At 38.7% G+C, this 19942-nt stretch overlaps 1 long non-coding RNA gene across 1 annotated transcript in view; it reads left to right on the forward strand.

Annotated features, from left to right (window-relative positions):
- LOC126412259 (uncharacterized) overlaps positions 1-19197 on the forward strand; it is a 33255-nt gene extending 14058 nt beyond the window's left edge. The window contains exon 3 of the long non-coding RNA XR_007575264.1: positions 19063-19197. This is a non-coding gene — a long non-coding RNA (uncharacterized LOC126412259). The remainder of the gene's footprint in view (positions 1-19062) is intronic.
- Positions 19198-19942: the final 745 nt, after the last annotated feature.

Consider the following 19942-nt stretch of genomic DNA (forward strand, 5'->3'; position numbering starts at 1 on the left):
TGACTTCTCCTCATACGACTTTCACAACAATGACATGGATGTACTTACAAAGGAAACAATACAAATGGTGCAGAATCTATTGTCAACTGTCTAGCAGTGTAGCCAACAGAAAAGCTAACTCTCTTGTGCTCAATTATATCTCTGGCACGGCTGTTACATCAGGTATATTTCGCGTCTCATATACAAGGTGCGGAACATCGTGTGTCGAAATTATTTAAAAAAATTATTTAAAATAGTTCTATTCACGTCATCCAAATATTTTATACATGGTATTAAACGGGAGAGTCTAAATTTTTAGAAAATGCATTTACCCAAAAATCGATTTTTTCATCGAAAAACTCATTCCGTATACCCTTAAGTTGATTGATGAAAGGAGGAAGTACAAAAATGTTCCGGAAAACTCAGGAATACAGAAATACAAGTCGCTCAGGAATGAAATAAATAGGAAATCCAGGGAAGCTAAGACGAAATGGCTGCAAGAAAAATGTGAAGACATCGAAAATGAAATGATTGTCGGAAGGACAGACTCAGCGTACAGGAGAGTCGGTGACATTAAAAGCAAGGGCGGTAACATTAAGAGTGTAACGGGAATTCCACTGTTAAATGCAGAGGATAGAGCGGATAGGCGGAAAGAATACATTGAAAGAACATATGAGGGGGAAGATTTGTCTGATGTGATAGGAGAAGAAACAGAAGTCTATTTAGAAGAGGTAGCTTTGGAGGACTCAAGGTCAAATAAAGCAGAAGGGATGGATAACATTCCATGAGAATTACTAAAATAATTTGGGGAAGTGGCAACAAAGCGACTATTCACGTTGGTGTGTAGAATATATGAGTGTGGCGGCATACCATCTGACTTTCGGAAAAGCATCATCCACACAATTCCGAAGACGGCAGGAGCTGACAAGTGCGAAAATTATCGCACAATCAGCTTGACAGGTCATGCATACAAGTTGCTTACAAGAGGAATATACAGAAGAATGGAGAAGAAAATTGAAGATGCGGTAGATAATGATCAGCTTGGCTTTAGGAGAAGTAAAGGCACGAGAGAGGCAATTCTGACGTTACGGCTAATAATGGAAGCAAGGCTAAAGAAAAATCAAGACACTTTCACAGGATTTGTCGACCTGGAAAAAGCGTTCGACATTATAAAATGGTGCAAGCTGTTCGAGATTCTGAAAAAAGTAGGGGTAAGCTATAGGGAGAGACGGGTCATATACAATATGTACAACAACCAAGAGGGAAGAATAAGAGTGGACGATCAAGAACGATGTGCTCGTATTAACAAGGGTGTAAGACAAGGCTGTAGCCTTTCGCCCCTACTCTTCAATCTGTACATCGAGGAAGCAATGATGGAAATAAAAGAAAGGTTCAGGAGTGGACTTAAAATACAAGGTGAAAGGATATCAATGATTCGCTGATGACATTGCTTTCCTGAAAGTGAAGAAGAATTACATGATCTGCTAAGCGGAATGAACAGTCTAATGAGTACACAGTATGGACAAAGTCAATCGAAGAAAGACGAAGGTAATGAGAAGTAGTAGAAATGAGAACAGCGAGAAACTTAACATCAGGATTGATGTTAAGGAATTCAGCTACCTGGGCAGTAAAATAACCAATGACGGACGGAGCAAGGAGAACATTAAAAGGAGACTAGCTGTGGAAAAAAGACATTTCTGGCCAAGAGAAGTCTACTAATATCAAATATCGGCCTTAATTTGAGGAAGAAATTTCTGAGAATGAACGTCTGAAGTACAGCATTGTATGGTAGTGAAACGTGGATTGTGGGAAAACCGGAACAGAAGAGAATCGAAGCATTTGAAATGTGGTGCTAGAGTCGACTGTTGAAATTAGGTGGACTGATAAGGTAAGGAATGAGGAGGTTCTACGCAGAATCGGAGTGGAAAACACTGATAAGGAGAAGGGACACGATGATAGAACATATGTTAAGACATTGGGAAATGACTTCCATGGCTTCACAGGTAGCTCTAGAGGGCAAAAAATGTAGAGGAAGACAGAGATTGGAATACGTCCAGAAAATAATTGAGGGCGTGGGTTGCAAGGAGAGGAATCCGTGGCGAGCCGCATCGAAGCAATCAGCAGACTGACGACCAAAAAAAGAATATGGTCCACAACTGTCTGAAAGTGAAAGAATACGGTCAACAATAGACAAGCTACGCATATTGTCAGTTCGCGTATAGTAAATTTCCTTGAAACGGGAAAGCTTCTGTGCAAGAATCAACATGGTTTCAAAAAGTAACTCTAATGCAAAACTCAGTTTGCCCTTTTCTCATCTGATGTACTGCGAAATTTGGGCGAAGTGCCGCTGACAAATTCCATATTCCCACCTTTCCGAGAAGCATCTGAAACGGTGTACCACTACAGACTGTTAACGGAGATTGAAACACGTATGTAACGTAGCAGCGATGGCGAGGCATTGCAGCGTCTCTGACCAGAGAGTATGCGCTCGACCGCGCGAGTGTTGCGAGCAGTTCGCTAGTTGTCGCTATGCAGTCGAGTACTCTGTCAGTAGTCGTCGCCAGTCAGTAGCTCTGTTCAGTGGCGTGCAGTACGCTAGTAGTCGTCATGCAGAGCGGTCGGTCAGTGGTAGCAGCCCAGTGCGGTTGTGTGATGTGGTCTGTCGGCAACACTGGTCAAGATGCTGAATGAGGTATACTGTTAATTAAGATAATCATCGGATAATGTAAAGTTTATTTATTGTAATTAATTTTCAACAAGTGCCCCCAATAATAATTTTGATTTCAAAAGCGATTTTACATAAAATTTTTATTTAATTGAAGTAACTATTTCGTTCCACTTCCCTTAAAGAAAAGTTTCAGTTTTCAGTTAAATTACAAAAAAAAAAAAATATTATTTGCAATGCAGTTCCTCCAACCCGTGCGCAAGAATAAGAGCAGAAATTTGACTAGCAGTTACAATGAGGTAAGGACTTAATTCTGATTTTTGCACAGGGCCAAAGACCGATGTTTCGGTTTAATTGAATTATTATTGTCACTGAGATTTTCTTATCACTGAATTGACTTTCATTATTTTCGTGAGGAACTTATACTTGGGTCAGATTGCGATTCTCATTTTTTTATTGTCATTAAATTTAATTGCTAGGGAGGTTACGTTTGGCTCCCATTCATTTATAATTTCTGTCCTTTTTTTAAAATTTCAGTGGAGAGGTTACACTTAGCGCAATGTCCATTTCCATTTCTAAATAATATTGTCACATTTTTTAAATTTTTGTGGGGAGGTTACACTTGGCGACACCCAGTCCAGGATCGTATTTCGTTGAGAGTCTTTTGAACAACAGTCAGATATCTGCTCTTATTTGCTTAGATATAATTAGGATTTGGCGCAACGCTTTTACTAATCTTGTGACTTTCTTTCTACAGGTCAACGGCAATTTGTTGCTTTGTTGTATTTGTGTGTTGCTTTTGCATTGTGCTTATTTATTTTGTGAATAATTTTGACTATTGTTAAAATGCCGCGAAAGACTGTGAATAGTGTATCGCGAAGTATTTTGAATGAAACTACCGACTCAAACAACTTTACCGATAGGACATGTGACACGCAGTGTAATGATGACAATCCTGCGTTCACTAACAATCAGTGCATTCCAACCACTAATGACGACTTTTACCTTAATGATGAACAAACGAACTCAATTGTCTCGTCTGTTAATTTGACGACAATTGATGACGCGGAGCGGTCTATAGTAATGAGCGCTGCCGAGCTTAACACACCCGATTTAGAAAATCCCAGTAATGTACAGACAAATTTTTCTAATGAAAATGAACAGTGTACTGGAAGTACGACGGATTTATTTAATTCCGAAATAGGGACTGACAGTGTATGTTTGACTGACAAACCTTTTTGTGAATCTCAGAATAACCAAATGGTTACGGAAAGCGAGACAATTCCAGATACACCACTAAACAACACGAGGAATAGAAATGATGATGTTGTGTCGAATCCAATTATGGCATTTTTGCTACAAATGAATAAACAACTTAATGAAAAACTGGATAACACTTCCAAACAACAGAGTGAAGATTTCAAACAACAACTTAATGAACAGGTCAAACAACTTAGGGAAGATAACAAACAGTTAAATGAGAAACTTTACAATAATGACGAAAATCTCAAACAGCTTAGTGAACAAATTAGAGCCGTTGCCGCGCAGTGCCATGACACTAAGGAACAGTTGCGCGTGGAAATTGAGGCTTGTTCACAAAAAAATAGCGAAGAAATTAAGTTTGTTGCGCAAGAATTAATGGAAATGCAAACAGCCGCAACAGAAACACTCAGAGACGAAATTAGCGGAGTCGCTAAACAATGCTCTGAAAAAGCTACACAATTACGGGACGAGTTTAAAACAATGACGGTAGAACTTTCGCGCACAGTGGACGCAAAGATAGACGCGAAATTCGAACAGCAGAACACTCAGATAAACGAGCGCTTTAATCAGCACATACAAAACAGTGATACGCGTTTCCGCAGATTTATTCAAGATCAAAACAAAGTAAAACGACAAGTCATGGAAACAATCACTGCACAAAGACAAGAGGACAAACGTAAAATGGTCGCGAAAGCGAAGACGTATGTAGACAATAATATTACTACAGTGTCCGACAAAATTAATACCATAGAACAATTGAACGCGGAATTACGGGATGAAATTTCTGATCTTAAATCAAAAACAGATACACACACAGTAAATATTCAAACAGTGACAGACAGATTCGAACAATTAGAACTAACACAGGATTGCGATGTCATCAAAGCTGATGTTAAAAAACTGAGCGAAACTACGCGTAAGTTGCAAAAACAGATTAATGCGTCTGATTCTAAAACCGATGATCAGGTTAAAATACTGACTGAAAAATGTGATGAATTGGCCAGTCGTATTGATGTTATCGAAAATACTAATGACAATAAATCAGACGATACTGCACCGGTTTCATTTAACCAAACACCTGAATTTCAAAATTTACAGCAGACAATTAATGAGATCGATTCATCTAACAACACGTTACGTAGGAAGTTGTCAAGTTTACAACAAGAAGTAACAGAGATGAAAAGTATTTCAGATAATAACATACAACAGACGCCACTTTATGAACATTTGTCAGATACACGCAGCGCGTATAATTTGGGTAATCTACAGAGAGTACGGGACTTAGATTCCGATCAACCACAGTTCAATAGATTCTCTTACGATCCTGAACCTGTTCCATCACACAGAGATGATAATTTCGACTACAAACATTTTATGTCAGTGAGAAAGTTTAAGGTTTTCAAAAACGATAGAACGCAGATTCACCCACTGGACTGGATTCAACAATTTAGCTTTGCTCTTCCACCGACTTGGCCTGTAACACACAAACTTGAATTTATTTGCAGTTTTTTGGAAGGCGAACCGGCAACTCGTATGAGACCGATCGCGAGGCAATGCTATTCAGTAGAGGAATTTCAGAATCCTTTTCTGTCAGCGTACTGGTCGAAGACGACACAGCGCGGAATTAAAGACCAATTAATTAGCTTACCAAATTATGAGAACACAAATTTTCCCAGTGTTACGCAATTTTTTGAGCACATGTTGCAACAAAACCAGTACCTAAGTGAACCGTACAGTGAATCCGCACTTATACACATATGCATTTCCAAATTACCACGGTCATTACGAGTGTCACTTCTAACAGGGCAGCAAAAAGAAAACATTTCAGCATTCAGAGATCTTTTACAGCTCTTGGAAGTACAGCAATCTGATTATTCTTTTGTAAACAAAAACTTTTCGTGTAACAACCAAGGTCAACAACAGTACTGCAATTATGATCAGGGACGTAATTTCAATCGGAAAGATAACAGACGCTTTAGGAACGACAACTACCAAAACTTTAATAACAGGCAAAATTCTAATTATCAATACCGTCAAAATTTTCAGCAACAGGAACAACACTTTAGTAACAATAGAGGTGTTCCACAACAACAACATCAAAACCAGCCGGTTAGCATACGTAACCAACAATGGAATACGCAAGGTCAACCAGGCTTTAATGTTTCGCCGCGTGGACGTATAGTCCCTGGTCCAACAAATAGTAACGCACGGGAGCAGAGAAACAACTATGTACAAAGAAGACAGTATTTCAATTCCCATCGCAATACACCGTATAGGAATGACTATTACGACAGACGTAAAAACGATGAGCACAATTACCAGCGTACATATAATAACAGTCGGTCTCACCAACAGAAAAATCATACGCAAGAACATATTCTCATGAATGAACCCGACAGTAGGTACCATCCAGAGCGTAACACGTCTGGAAGAAGTAATAGGACAGTTCAAATAGTCGAAATGCCACAGAATCCTCCTAATAATAATAACACGTCAGATAGAATCTGACTAGATAATGTACAGGACGCATCTGCCAATAATACAAGCACTACCTTAGACACGCAAAATGTTGTTCACGAAAATGTAATTACTTTTGACGACATCAGAGACACTCTTTTACAGGAAAGACCAGTTATTCAGAAAACCATTTCACATCCTGTTATTGAAATTAAAATTGGTTCCTCGAAATTCTCAGCAGTAATTGATTCCGGATCACCTATATCAGTAATAAATGAGGAGACTTTCAACGAGTGCAACAAAGAGAATACGTATCCGACATTACCATTAGGCAAAACAAAAGTGAAAGGAGCAGTACCGAGTAAAGGAGTAGACGTTAAATTACAGACGCATTTATCATTTTGTATTGGAGGTCACACTTGTCACTCTAATTTTTGGATTGTTCCTTTATTGACAACAGACGTTATTTTAGGTACGAATTTTCTGGTACAACACGACGCAGTTATTGATTTTCAGAATTCTTATTTAATGTTAAAGGATGAAAATGTACAACTTGCTTTAGAATTTCAGCACTCACTATCTGCGGAAGAGCAAACAATTAACCGCCCAGAGGTCATTTCCGCAACACGTGACATAGACTGTAATCCCACATTGTTCACGGATACGTACGTACACAACTATAATACTCCAGACGAAGTGGACTACGACGTAATACAAATGATTTCCGATAAAGTTAGACAAAGCAGTGCAACTACAGACGACGAACGAACGCAATTACACAAAATTCTTTTACAGCAAGCTCCAGTTTTTGATAACATTCCTGGTACTATGTCCGGCTTTATGTATGAATTTCAAGTAAAAACCGCACGACACATTTAAAGTAAAGCATTATCCTATTCCATATATCCACAGAGAACAGGTTAAAAAAGAATTGCAGGATATGCTTGACCAAGGAATTATAGAACCAGCAGTTAGTCCGTACATAAACCCGCTACATATTGTTAAGAAAAAAGATGGCTCACTTCGCCTTGTACTTGATTCACGTCACATTAATGACATTATTATTAATGAAACTGATCGACCACAGACATTAGAGGAACTTCTACAGAAATTTCACGGTACAGCTATTTATTCTACACTAGATTTGAAATCGGGATTTTGGCTAATTCAACTTCATCCGAGTTGTAGAAAATACACAGCATTTCTTTGTTTCGGCGACTGTTATCAATTTTGCAAATTACCGTTCGGCTTAACTATTTCTTCTGCAGCTTTTATTCGCGGTTTGAACACTATACTTCCGACAGAACTTAAGGACAGAATTACGACGTATGTAGACGACATTCTTATCGCAGAAGCTAACTGGTCTGAACACAATCTGATTCTTGAACAACTGTTACAAACTTTTCATGCACAAGGACTTACAGTTAATCTTAGTAAATCGCACTTTGGCAAAACTTCTATAAAATTTCTTGGACACGTAATTTCAGCAGAAGGCATTGCGCCTGATCCGGAAAAACTTCAGGCTCTACGTGACATTAGTGTTCCTACGACGAAGAAACAATTACGCAGTTTTTTGGGCTTAATTAACTTTTTTCGTAAATTTATTCATCACTCCGCTTTAGACACGCCTAGACTATGCCAATTAACAGGTAAAAACACTATTTGGTCTTGGGATAAGCAAGCACACTCTGAATTCATGATCCTGAAACATGCTTTGTTGAATGCTCCACTTTTATCGCACCCAGATCTTACTAGAAATTTTTCCATTGCCACCGACAGTTCCAACACCGCTTTAGGCGTACACATTTTCCAGGAAATTGAAGAAGATGGTTCTACAGTAATTAAAAACATCGCATTTGCAAGCCGCATTCTGTCACCTGCTGAACGAAATTATTCCGTCACAGAACTTGAAACATTATGTGTTGTATGGGCTTTTACGAGATTTCGGCACTTTCTTTATGGCAGACATACTACCGTTTACACAGACCACAGAGCGATACAATTTTTACTTTCGGCTAAGTTCACTCACGACAGATTAAGCAGATGGAAACTATATTTACAGGAATTTAATTTTACGATTGTTCACATTCCCGGTACACAAAATGTTATAGCAGACGCACTATCGCGTTCTCTCGGCAACAATCAGCAAGACGTTGCAACCAACTTCTGCAAAACAAATTTCAGTGTCATGTACATTCAGCAAGTTGCATTTGAAAATTTTATTTCATCATCATTACAGGACATAGCACAAGAGCAAAATAAAGACAATGTGTGGAAAGAAATTAAACACCTTCGGCAAGATAGGAATAATGTTACGATTAGAAACCATTACACTGTGCGCAATGACATTCTGTTTCGCCGCTCTCATCCTGACAGCAACAATTGGTTATTATGCATTCCTGACGAACTGGTCAACAAATTAATCTGGTACACTCATTTAAGTTACGCACATTACGGAGCACGAAAATGTTTTCTTATACTGAGACAGAACTGTTATTTTACCAACATGGAGAAACGTATACGACGAGTTTTAGCGTCTTGTAAAATTTGCCAGAAAGCTAAATCAGACACCACTTCACATATTCCTCCTTTATATCCCATTGTACCTGTTAAATTAAGACATATGGCCGCTGTAGATATTTTTGGTCCGATTCCGAGAACTAACAGAGGTTTTTGCTACATCTTTGTCGCTGTTGAGCTCACTTCAAAATTTGTTACTTTCACTCCATTACGCAAAGCTACTGCTAAAACTGTTTCGAAAGCATTTATAAAACATTTTCTATCTCATGTAGGGCATGTGATGAAAGTAATTTCTGACAATGGATCTCAATTTCGTAGTAGCGTATGGACACGCATGTTACGAGCCAGAAACATTTCTCCGATCTATATATCCAGGTACCACGCTTCTTCGAACCCCTGTGAAAGATTAATGAAAGAAATTGGTAAGCTGTGCCGAATATACTGCCACAAAAGACATATTGATTGGGATACACACATACTCTCATTCCAAGATGTAATTAATTCCATTCCAAATGAATCCACTATGCTATCTCCGTCTGTTATACTGAAAAACGTTGAACCACCAAACAAAATTAAAGAATTAGTAAACTTCCCTAAATGTCGTCGACTAAGACACCACGAAATGATTGACATTGCACTGAACAACATCAAACGTGCCGCAGAGCGCCGGAGAAGACAGCAAAAACAGGTTTGTAGACGCCGAGACTTTCACGTTGGACAGAAGATATTAGTACGTACACACTATTTATCCAGTAAATTAAAAGGTAAGTGCAGCAAATTTGAACTTCTATACGCAGGTCCATATCGGATTCGCAGCATCCCTCACCCCAATGTTGTACACGTCGAAACTTTGAGAACCAGAAAATCGAAAGGCAACCACCATATCTCAAACATTAAACCGTTTATTGAGTGAAGACACTTTATGATTCAACACACTATGATGTCATTTACTAATGCAATTATTTCACCTGACTAATTACTGATGATTATCGTATTTTTTCTTGGCAAGTGCCCGGCAAGGTAAGGTTAGCAGGTCGCTTTTCTTGTCGTTACACATCAGACCGTGCACATTTTCCACTTTTTTTTGTGTATATGATTGTACTCCAGTTTTGTTTGTATGCACTGTGAAATAGTTAAGATATAACACACCAGTCGACTTTGACATTTTTTGCCTTATGACATCTCAACATCGTGACTGTTTTACATTTTTTGCTGCTGCATTGTGATATTCTCTGTACATTTTTTGCATCTGAACACTGTCAATGTCTTTGACATATTACGTTTTCTGTCATGTTATGCTGTATGGTTAATTATGTTATCATAAACCAGTCATTATTTAGTGGGTATATGATTTAAATGCAGGACGTTAATCTCTGTTCATCAATTTCAGAAAGAAATGATGCGTGTAAGAAATAAATTCAACAGAAATGGGAATTTCACCTACGGAATAAACGAAAGGAGATGCAATAACTTTATGAGCAAGAGTAAATGGATCAGGATTAACAAGCATTAACAAGAATATACTATACTCATCGTAGAATAGCAGTCTTAACTAAGTTTTTCTTTCAGAATACAAGGTGATTGATGCAGGCTGTCAGACAGAACTACACATCTTAGTTTTTAGTGATGAAATATGCTAGAGATACGGAATAGTTATGTAATGAGTAATGAAGTGATTTTTGCAGATGATAATGAATGCTGACGAATAATGATGAAGAATATGCTGTTATGAATAATGAAGTTTTTCTTTACAGGTGATGATAATAGTGAAGTTATGATGATATGGATAATGAAGTTTTCTTTACAGATGAGGATAATGTTGAAGTTATGTATTTATGCTATGTAGTTATTTAAGTATTTGTTGCAGTTTAGTTTGTTTTGACAGCAGGTGTTATACTGCATAGTAGGATGACGGAAAGTTTTGGAAAGGACAGCTATGGAACACATTTTTATACACATTTCACTACCTGTTAATTCGAAGTTCACTACTTTTCAGCATAGTGTGCGTTTCTTCTTTCAGGTCAATAATACATTTTGTATTTTTTTCAAGAGAAGCTTTTCGTGATACTTACTAAACCTGTTACTTATTATACCTGTTCTAGTACTTGCATTTTTATTTTTTACCCATTTGTGTTTATCATTTATGAATGTGATCACATATACTGCCTTGTTGCATAACCTTGCTACAGCTGACTCATGACGAATGACGTTCCCTATCCTCATTTGCAGCAATAGGTCAAAAGCAAATAGTGTTATGCCTCAGCAGTTAATTATCGATCCCAACGCAATGCATTGCTAACAAAAAAAAAAAAAATGTATTACCAGTCCCACATAATGTCACTAGTTTATGATAATTCTGAATAATACTGATCAACTCTGAATAGTATGTCACTTGAGTAATGACTTCTTAATGAGACAAAAAAAAGTATATATTTAAAATAATGCTTTGTCACTAGCTAATAACTGCCACTATTTATTTTAATGAGACTACTTATAATGCCCATGATTATTAATGCTATGACTGTAATTAACTGATTTTTAATAATGACTTTGTAATGATCTGAATAATACTGAATGATGAACAATGTTTTATTCTATTCAATACTTGCTGGCCACTGAGTGCCAATAATTAATGTCACTCGATGAATTGTTATTAATTATGCCATTAATTAGCTCTTGTTTTCAATGTTCATACTTTGTAATTGGAAATGAATGTGACTGTTTAATAATGCTTTGTAATTAGGAGAAGGCTAATGATTCTTACTATATTGGAATGACAAATGATTAATTAACTGTAATTAGGAGAAGGCTAATGATTCTTAATTATACTTTGTAACTGGAAAGGAATGTGACTGTTTAATAATGCTTTGTAATTAGGAAAAAGCTAATGATTATTACTATTGAAATGACTAATGATTAATTAACTGACACATAATTAATTAACTATGCTATACTTTGTAACTGGAAAAGAATATGATTCTTACTATATTGAAATGACAAATGATGCTATGCTTTGTAATTAGAAGGCTAATGAATCTTAATTACTGTTTAATAATGCTTTGTAATTAGGAGAAGGCTAATAATTCTTACTATATTGGAATGACAAATAATTAATTAACGATGCCATACTTTGTAACTGGAATGGAATGTGACTGTTTAATAATGCTTTGTAATTAGGAAAAGGCTAATGATTAATACTATTGGAATGACAAATGATTAATTAACTATGCTATACTTTGTAACTGGAAAAGAATGCGATTATTTCATAATGCTTTGTAACTAGGAAAAGAAGGCTACTGATTCTATGTAAAACAATTAATGAACATTTTTCTGTAATACTACATACTTGGTACAGAAATGTTCAATAACTGGGCTGTGAATGCCACAAACTACTAATGAAGACTATAATTGTCAATATTATGTGACATAATGTCCTTCTCCTCATAAGCTAACTACCCTGAATTACTGCAATGTCCATTTGTCCTGTTTATCCTCATGATCATGGAGCACTATATTTGGTTTTGCACTACTTCTACGTTGGTGTGCTTGTAAGAGCGTGGTGTTGACACGACATGCTGTCCACCACCGTGAGCGATAAATACGTTATTATGGTCCCACTGTTTGGTGTACCTAATGTACTGCCAAAATGAAAATATGGAACATTACTACGACAGTTCAGTGTCTTGGCTACACTGATAAATTCTGATGGGAAAAGAACTTCAAATTGTGTCACTTGGTGTTGTACTTCTGTGGAAAGATATGGACTTTCAGAGCAGCTGTGTGCAATCTAAAGTGCTACAATCATGATGCAATCCTTCCCTTTCCTATCCTAATTCTTGTCACATAGTGAAGATCATTTTTTTTGTTAACATCATTTATGTTCATGGGTTATACATTTTTTTCTGATTCGCTGAACTCCAGTGCGAGTACACTTATGTCACTGGTCGACGTGATGTTTTGCCATTATGTTTATTTGTTGTGAAAATGCTAAAGACATTTTTTCAGTGCGTGTGCACTTTGGACATGATTTTTTTTGCCATTATGTTTATTTATTGCGAAAATGCTAAAGACATTTTTTTGATTTGTTCTGAAGTTTGTCTTTCATATTGTATATACATTTTTATTTTAATGATATGTTCTGAACTACAGTGCATGTGCACGTATGTTAGGTGTTAATATGTTTTTTACTGAACTTCAGTGCCTGTGCACTTTTCTCATTTTTCAATATGATTTGTACTCATTCTGTATATTCAATACTTCAATGCGTATGCACTTATGTCATTTGTTACTCATTGTATATACGTTTCATCATTTACTGATATGTTCTCAACTGCAGTGCATGTGCACTCATGTCACTTGTCAACATAATATTTTTTTGCCAGTCTGTTTATTTGTTCTGAATATGCTAAAGAATTTTTTCAGTGCCTGTGCACTATGTTATCTGTCAAATAATTTGTATATACAGTTTTCTGATTTGCTACTATGCTTTGTACTCATATCTTGTCTTTGTCTTATATATTTTGTACTTAGTGCGTGTGCACAACATTTAATTCATGTACTACATCTAAATATTCTGTAAATTGTAGAAGTTTATTAATTAAAGAAAAATTTTCCGCGATTGGCAAGTCCAAATGACTCACCATCGCTGCCAAATTTTTGCCCCCCCCAGTGGAGGGTTATGAAACACATATGTAACGTAGCAGCGATGGCGAGGCATTGCAGCGTCTCTGACCAGAGAGTATGCGCTCGACCGCGCGAGTGTTGCGAGCAGTTCGCTAGTTGTCGCTATGCAGTCGAGTACTCTGTCAGTAGTCGTCGCCAGTCAGTAGCTCTGTTCAGTGGCGTGCAGTACGCTAGTAGTCGTCATGCAGAGCGGTCGGTCAGTGGTAGCAGCCCAGTGCGGTTGTGTGATGTGGTCTGTCGGCAACACTGGTCAAGATGCTGAATGAGGTATACTGTTAATTAAGATAATCATCGGATAATGTAAAGTTTATTTATTGTAATTAATTTTCAACAAGTGCCCCCAATAATAATTTTGATTTCAAAAGCGATTTTACATAAAATTTTTATTTAATTGAAGTAACTATTTCGTTCCACTTCCCTTAAAGAAAAGTTTCAGTTTTCAGTTAAATTACAAAAAAAAAATATTATTTGCAATGCAGTTCCTCCAACCCATGCGCAAGAATAAGAGCAGAAATTTGACTAGCAGTTACAATGAGGTAAGGATTTAATTCTGATTTTTGCACAGGGCCAAAGACCGATGTTTCGGTTTAATTGAATTATTATTGTCACTGAGATTTTCTTATCACTGAATTGACTTTCATTATTTTCGTGAGGAACTTATACTTGGGTCAGATTGCGATTCTCATTTTTTTATTGTCATTAAATTTAATTGCTAGGGAGGTTACGTTTGGCTCCCATTCATTTATAATTTCTGTCCTTTTTTTAAAATTTCAGTGGAGAGGTTACACTTAGCGCAATGTCCATTTCCATTTCTAAATAATATTGTCACATTTTTTAAATTTTTGTGGGGAGGTTACAAGATGCGGGCATACAGATTAGGTTCCCAGGTATGGGAGAGGCTCGAACACTACTTAAGTTATCTTCAGTACGAGAACCTAGCACGTTATACTCCACGGAGAGTGTTCATCAGAGACGAGGATACACTCAGGAGTGCCCCAGGAAAGTGTGATGGGACAGCTGTTGTTTTCTGTATACGAAGGTAAGTGGTTCGGCGGAAAGGGCAAGCACCAGTTTGCGTCTGTTTTGCTGGTGTTGCTGGGGTGTACTGGAAGGTGCTGTCATTGAGTGACTGTAAGAGAATGCAAAATTTCTGGTTTGTGTGATGAGTGACAGCTAGCTCTAAATAAGGAGAAATGTAAGTTAACGCGATGAGTAGGAAAAACAAACTCATGTAGTAGGAAAAACAAACTCATAATGGTCGAGGACAGCATTAGCTGTGTGCTGCTTGACACAGTCGCTTCGATAAAATGTCAAGGTGTAACGTTGCAAAGCAATATGAAGTGGAATGCGCATGTTAGGGCTATAGCAGGAAAGGTGAACGGTCGACTCCGGTTAATACAGGGTGGTCTACAGATAGTGACCGGGCCAAATGTCTCACGAAATAAGCGTCAAACGAAAAAGCTACAAAGAACGAAACTCGTCTAGCTTGAAGGGGGAAACCAGATGGCGCTATGGTTGGCCCGCTAGATGGCGCTGCCATAAACAGGAACCACCATTTTTATTACATACTTGTGTAGTACGTAAAAAAATATGAATGTTTTAGTTGGATCACTTTTTTCGCTTTGTGATAGATGGCACTGTAATAGTCACAAACGTATAAGTACGTGGTACCACGTAACATTCCGCCAGTGCGGACGGTATTTGCTTCGTGATACATTACCCGTGTTAAAATGGACCGTTTACCAATTGCGGAAAAGGTCGATACCGTCTTGATCTATGGCTATTGTGACCAAAATGCGCGACAGGCGTGTGCTATGTATGCTGCTCGGTATCCTGAACGACATCATTCAAGTGTCCGGACCGTTCGCCGGATAGTTACGTTATTTAAGGAAACAGGAAGAACTCAGCCACATGTGAAACGTCAACCACGACCTGCAACAAATGATGATGCCCAGGTAAGTGTTAAAGCTTCTGTCGTGGCTAATCCGCACATCAGTAGCAGACAAATTGCGCGAGAATCTGGAATCTCGAAAACGTCGGTGTTGAGAATGCTACATCAACATCGACTGCACCCGCATCATATTTCTATGCACTAGGAATTGCATGGCGACGACTTTGAACGTCGTGTACAGTTCTGCCACTGGACACAAGAGAAATTACGAGACGGTGACATTTTTTGCACGCGTTCTATTTAGCGACGAAGCGTCATTCACCAACAGCGGTAACGTAAACCGGCATAATATGCACTATTGGGCAACGGAAAATCCACGATGGCTGCGAGAAGTGGAACATCAGCGACCTTGGCGGGTTAATGTATGCTGCGGAATTGTGGGAGGAAGGATAATTGGCCCCCATTTATCGATGGCAATCGAAATTGTGCGATGTATGCTGATTTCCTACGTAATGTTCTACCGACGTTACAACAAGATGTTTAATTGCATGACAGAATGGCGATATACTTCCAACATGATGGATGTCCGGTACATATATCGCGTGCGGTTGAAGCGGTATTGAATAGCATATTTCATGACAGGTGAATTGGTCGTCGAAGCACCACACCATGGCCCGCACGTTCACCGGACCTGACTTCCCGAGATATCTTTCTGTGGGGAAAGTTGAAAGATATTTGCTTTCGTGATCCACCGACAACACCTGTGAACATGCATTAGCGCATTGTTAATGCAAGTGCGAACATTACGGAAGGCGAACTACTCGCTGTTGAGAGGAATGTCGTTACATGTATTGCCAAATGTATTGAGGTTGACGGACATCATTTTGAGCATATATTGCATTAATATGGTATTTACAGGTAATCACGTTGTAACAGCATGCGTTCTCAGAAATGATAAGTTCACAAAGGTACATGTGTCACATTGGAACAAGCGAAATAAAATGTTCAAACGTACCTACGTTCTGTATTTTAATTTAGAAAACCTACCTGTTACCAACTCTACGTCTAAAATTGTGAGCCATATGATTGTGACTATTAGAGCGCCATCTGTCACAAAGCGAAAAAAGTGATCCAACTAAAACATTCATATTTCTTTACGTACTACACGAATATGTAATAAAAAATGGGGGGTTCCTATTTAAGAAAACGCAGTTGATATCCGTTTGACCTATGGCAGCGCCATCTAGCGGGCCAACCATAGCGCCATCTGGTTTCCCCTTTCAAGCTAGACAAGTTTCGTTCTTTGTAGTTTTTTCGTTTGACGCTTATTTAGTGAGATATTTGGCTCGGTCACGATCAGTGGACCACCCTGTAGAGAGAATTTTAGGACCGTGTGGTTCAGCGGTAAAGGACTCCGCATATAGAACACTAGTACGACCCATATTTGAGTACCGCTCCAGTGTTTGGGATCCGCAACAGCTTCGATTAAAGGAATACCTCGAAGCAATTCAGATATGGGCTGCTACATTTGTTACCGGTAGGTTCGATCACCATCCAGGTGTTATAGAGATGCTTCGGAAGCTCAAATGGGAATCCCTGGAAGGAAGACAACAGTCTTTTCGTGAGGCACTAATCAGGAAATTTAGAGAACTGACATATGAGGCCGACTGCAGAAGGCTTCTGTTGCCGCCAACATACATTTCCCATAAGGAACACGCAGATAAGACGAAAGAAATTAGGGCTCCTACGGATGCATACAGACAGTTTTTTTCCTCGTTCTGTGTGCGAGTGGAAGACCTGATGGGAAATGTAGTGGGACGTGCTACTCTCTGTCGTGCACAGTACAGCAGCTTGCGGAGTATGTATGTAGATGTAGACGTCAATGTTGAGAAGTCACAAAGAAATTAAAAGAGGTTTCGAGCTTTGGAAATCGATCACTTGAGAAGTGCATATAGAATTTCCCCACTTGACCGCGTAAGAAATGCAGAAGTAAGAAAAATGACACATATCGATTACAGTATTACGGATAGAATAGAAGGACAGCTAGGACGGTTAGGGTACGTTAAAAGAATGGAAGAAGACTGACTGCTAAAAAGAGAGCACATTCACGGCAATCTTTTTGAAGGAGAAGAAGAGAAGGGTCACGGGAAAGGTGCCGAAGGGATATCAAAGAAGCGACGGAGCGAAGAGAAACAGAAGAGGGTGAGGAAAAATGGCTCGATATGAGCGTTTGGCGACAGAAATGTGGGAGGCGGCGACAGCTGTCGGTCATCCACAACAACAAGAATTTCGTCTTGCAGCTGCGAATTATACTGAGAACTTTAATACTCTTCACCAGTCCCAACAGTTGACACTGTTTGGCATCCAACGAGTAAATGTAACACTTTCAAAGAGAGCACGTTCTTCTTCTTGTACTACTTCTTCTTCTTCTTCTTTTTGTGAGGTAGCAGGCGCATTGCTGGCAGACTTATTATTTTTTTGCCAACAACAAATTTTTCTAGTTCTGTCACGTTTTAATGCCAATATTTAATTTGAATGGGTTCCTTTCGTTGACATGCTGCCATTATCATGAGTGTCCGTCTGTTCATTATATATTATCCTGTCTTTACGTCTGTCATGAGCGCCATGCTTTTGTTGTTGAAAGGGCTTCCAGTGACATTAGGTGGCTGAGATACCGCACAGAAGTTTACTGTGACCTATAATACAACCATCTGTAACTTTCTATCTCTTAACTGAAACGAAGTAAACATCCCAAAATACAAAATGATGTACTGAACCTCACAATAATTTCTGGGTAGAAACGTCGACACAATTACCTCACTAAAACACTCATAAAAACATTGTTAAAAATTTAAGGAAAGCACGTTGTTCTCGTGGCAAATTTAAGACAAAATAAATTATGTCAATTAATACAAACTGCTGTAACCAGTCACATTCATTAAACTATATTTCAGACTACACGTCTGGGAAGACTGTAATACGTCCACCATCAGGTGGATTTATTACCTACAGCAATTTGTAGCTTCGGCTTATAACGGTTGCGGTCACTCTTGACCTAAAGTACTCGAATTTAAATTTAACTGACGAACCTGTCTACTAATATGATAACTTGGCTTGAGGTTCCAACTGACAATGAACACGTTTGGTACAAAGACCAGAAGATGACAGCAAAGCCTGTCGAAACTGGTTGTCGAAAATAAAGAAGTATTTATGCGATCTTGACCATAGAAAGTTTTTGTCAAGTAAAACAAGTCACTCCATCTCATTTCTAAACATGAGAAAATTCAATTAAAGAAAATAATTTATAATTAGTCAATGTGCACCTGATGATGGCACTATGATGTAGAAACACGGTGTGTCAGACTTAAAAAAAAAAGAAAGGTGGCTTAAGCACAAAAGTACGTTGCTTCGAAAATTTGTAAAACAGCCACAGACCTAGTCCGGTTGATATAGCGTGAACAAATTTACATCTTCTTCGTCACGGCAATTATATTTTGTGTTTGTTGGTTTCATTTACTTTCAGACAATCGTTATTGCTATTTAAGAGGACCGTCAACTGTCCAGGCTTCCTCCAGTGGCTGTTTATGGATTACTGTTTCCACAGGATCAAGTTCGGCCTGTACTCCGTGGACTACGATGATCCAGAGCGCCCCAGAACTGCGAAGGCGTTAGTGCCGGTGATGGCGCAGATCTACAAGGAGAAGGCGGTCCCTCTGGAGGACTTCGAGAACACCGACACGACGCCACCCTCGTAACCTGTCATTCACATGTCACCAACTGTGAATAAATGCCCAATAAAGAATGCATCGTGAAAACTCAAGGCTTATTCCGTTCCCATTATCTTCGCAGTACGCGGCGTACTCCCCCCTATTACAGGAATCTGCTAAGCCTCGGGCTGATACTGTGTCACCGAAAAATTGGAAGAGGTGCAATTACGGGTGTTACGCGTGCAGCCGTCGCCGTCACCTTACACTTCCTGACTTGCTACGCGTCGGCGGAAGGTGAAGGCGGTCGCGTCTCGTGTTACTTGTCAGCAAAGCCACCGCGTATCCGCAGCATCCAGTAAGTTGCCTAGTAAGCTACACGCTGTTCGTCTAATCGACTCGCCCATCTGTGGAAAATGTAAGCAAACACACAGAGTGACACGTTGCACAGCAAACCAAGTATGGCGGTGACTTCGGGGAAAAATTGTTATCATATCGTGGCAAGAGCGGCGATTCAGCGCATTCATATACAACAGGTGCTACGGCCGGACGCAAATCGATTTATAATCCATGTGGTTATTTGGCTACCTGGTGAATTTTTCTAGTATGTAATGAGCCTGGAAAAACTAGAGATCTTGGAATTCCAACGCAGAATCGCAACACTACATAACGAACAGCGAAAGGAACGAAACTGTCAACATACATTTGCTAATTTTGCAGTATTATGGTAATCTTGTACTTAGCATTGGAACCATTTATCTCCTTTTTGTCGAGGTATTT

The sequence above is a fragment of the Schistocerca serialis genome, chromosome 7 (assembly GCF_023864345.2).
Source record: "Schistocerca serialis cubense isolate TAMUIC-IGC-003099 chromosome 7, iqSchSeri2.2, whole genome shotgun sequence".
NCBI classification, from domain to species: Eukaryota; Metazoa; Arthropoda; class Insecta; order Orthoptera; family Acrididae; genus Schistocerca; species Schistocerca serialis.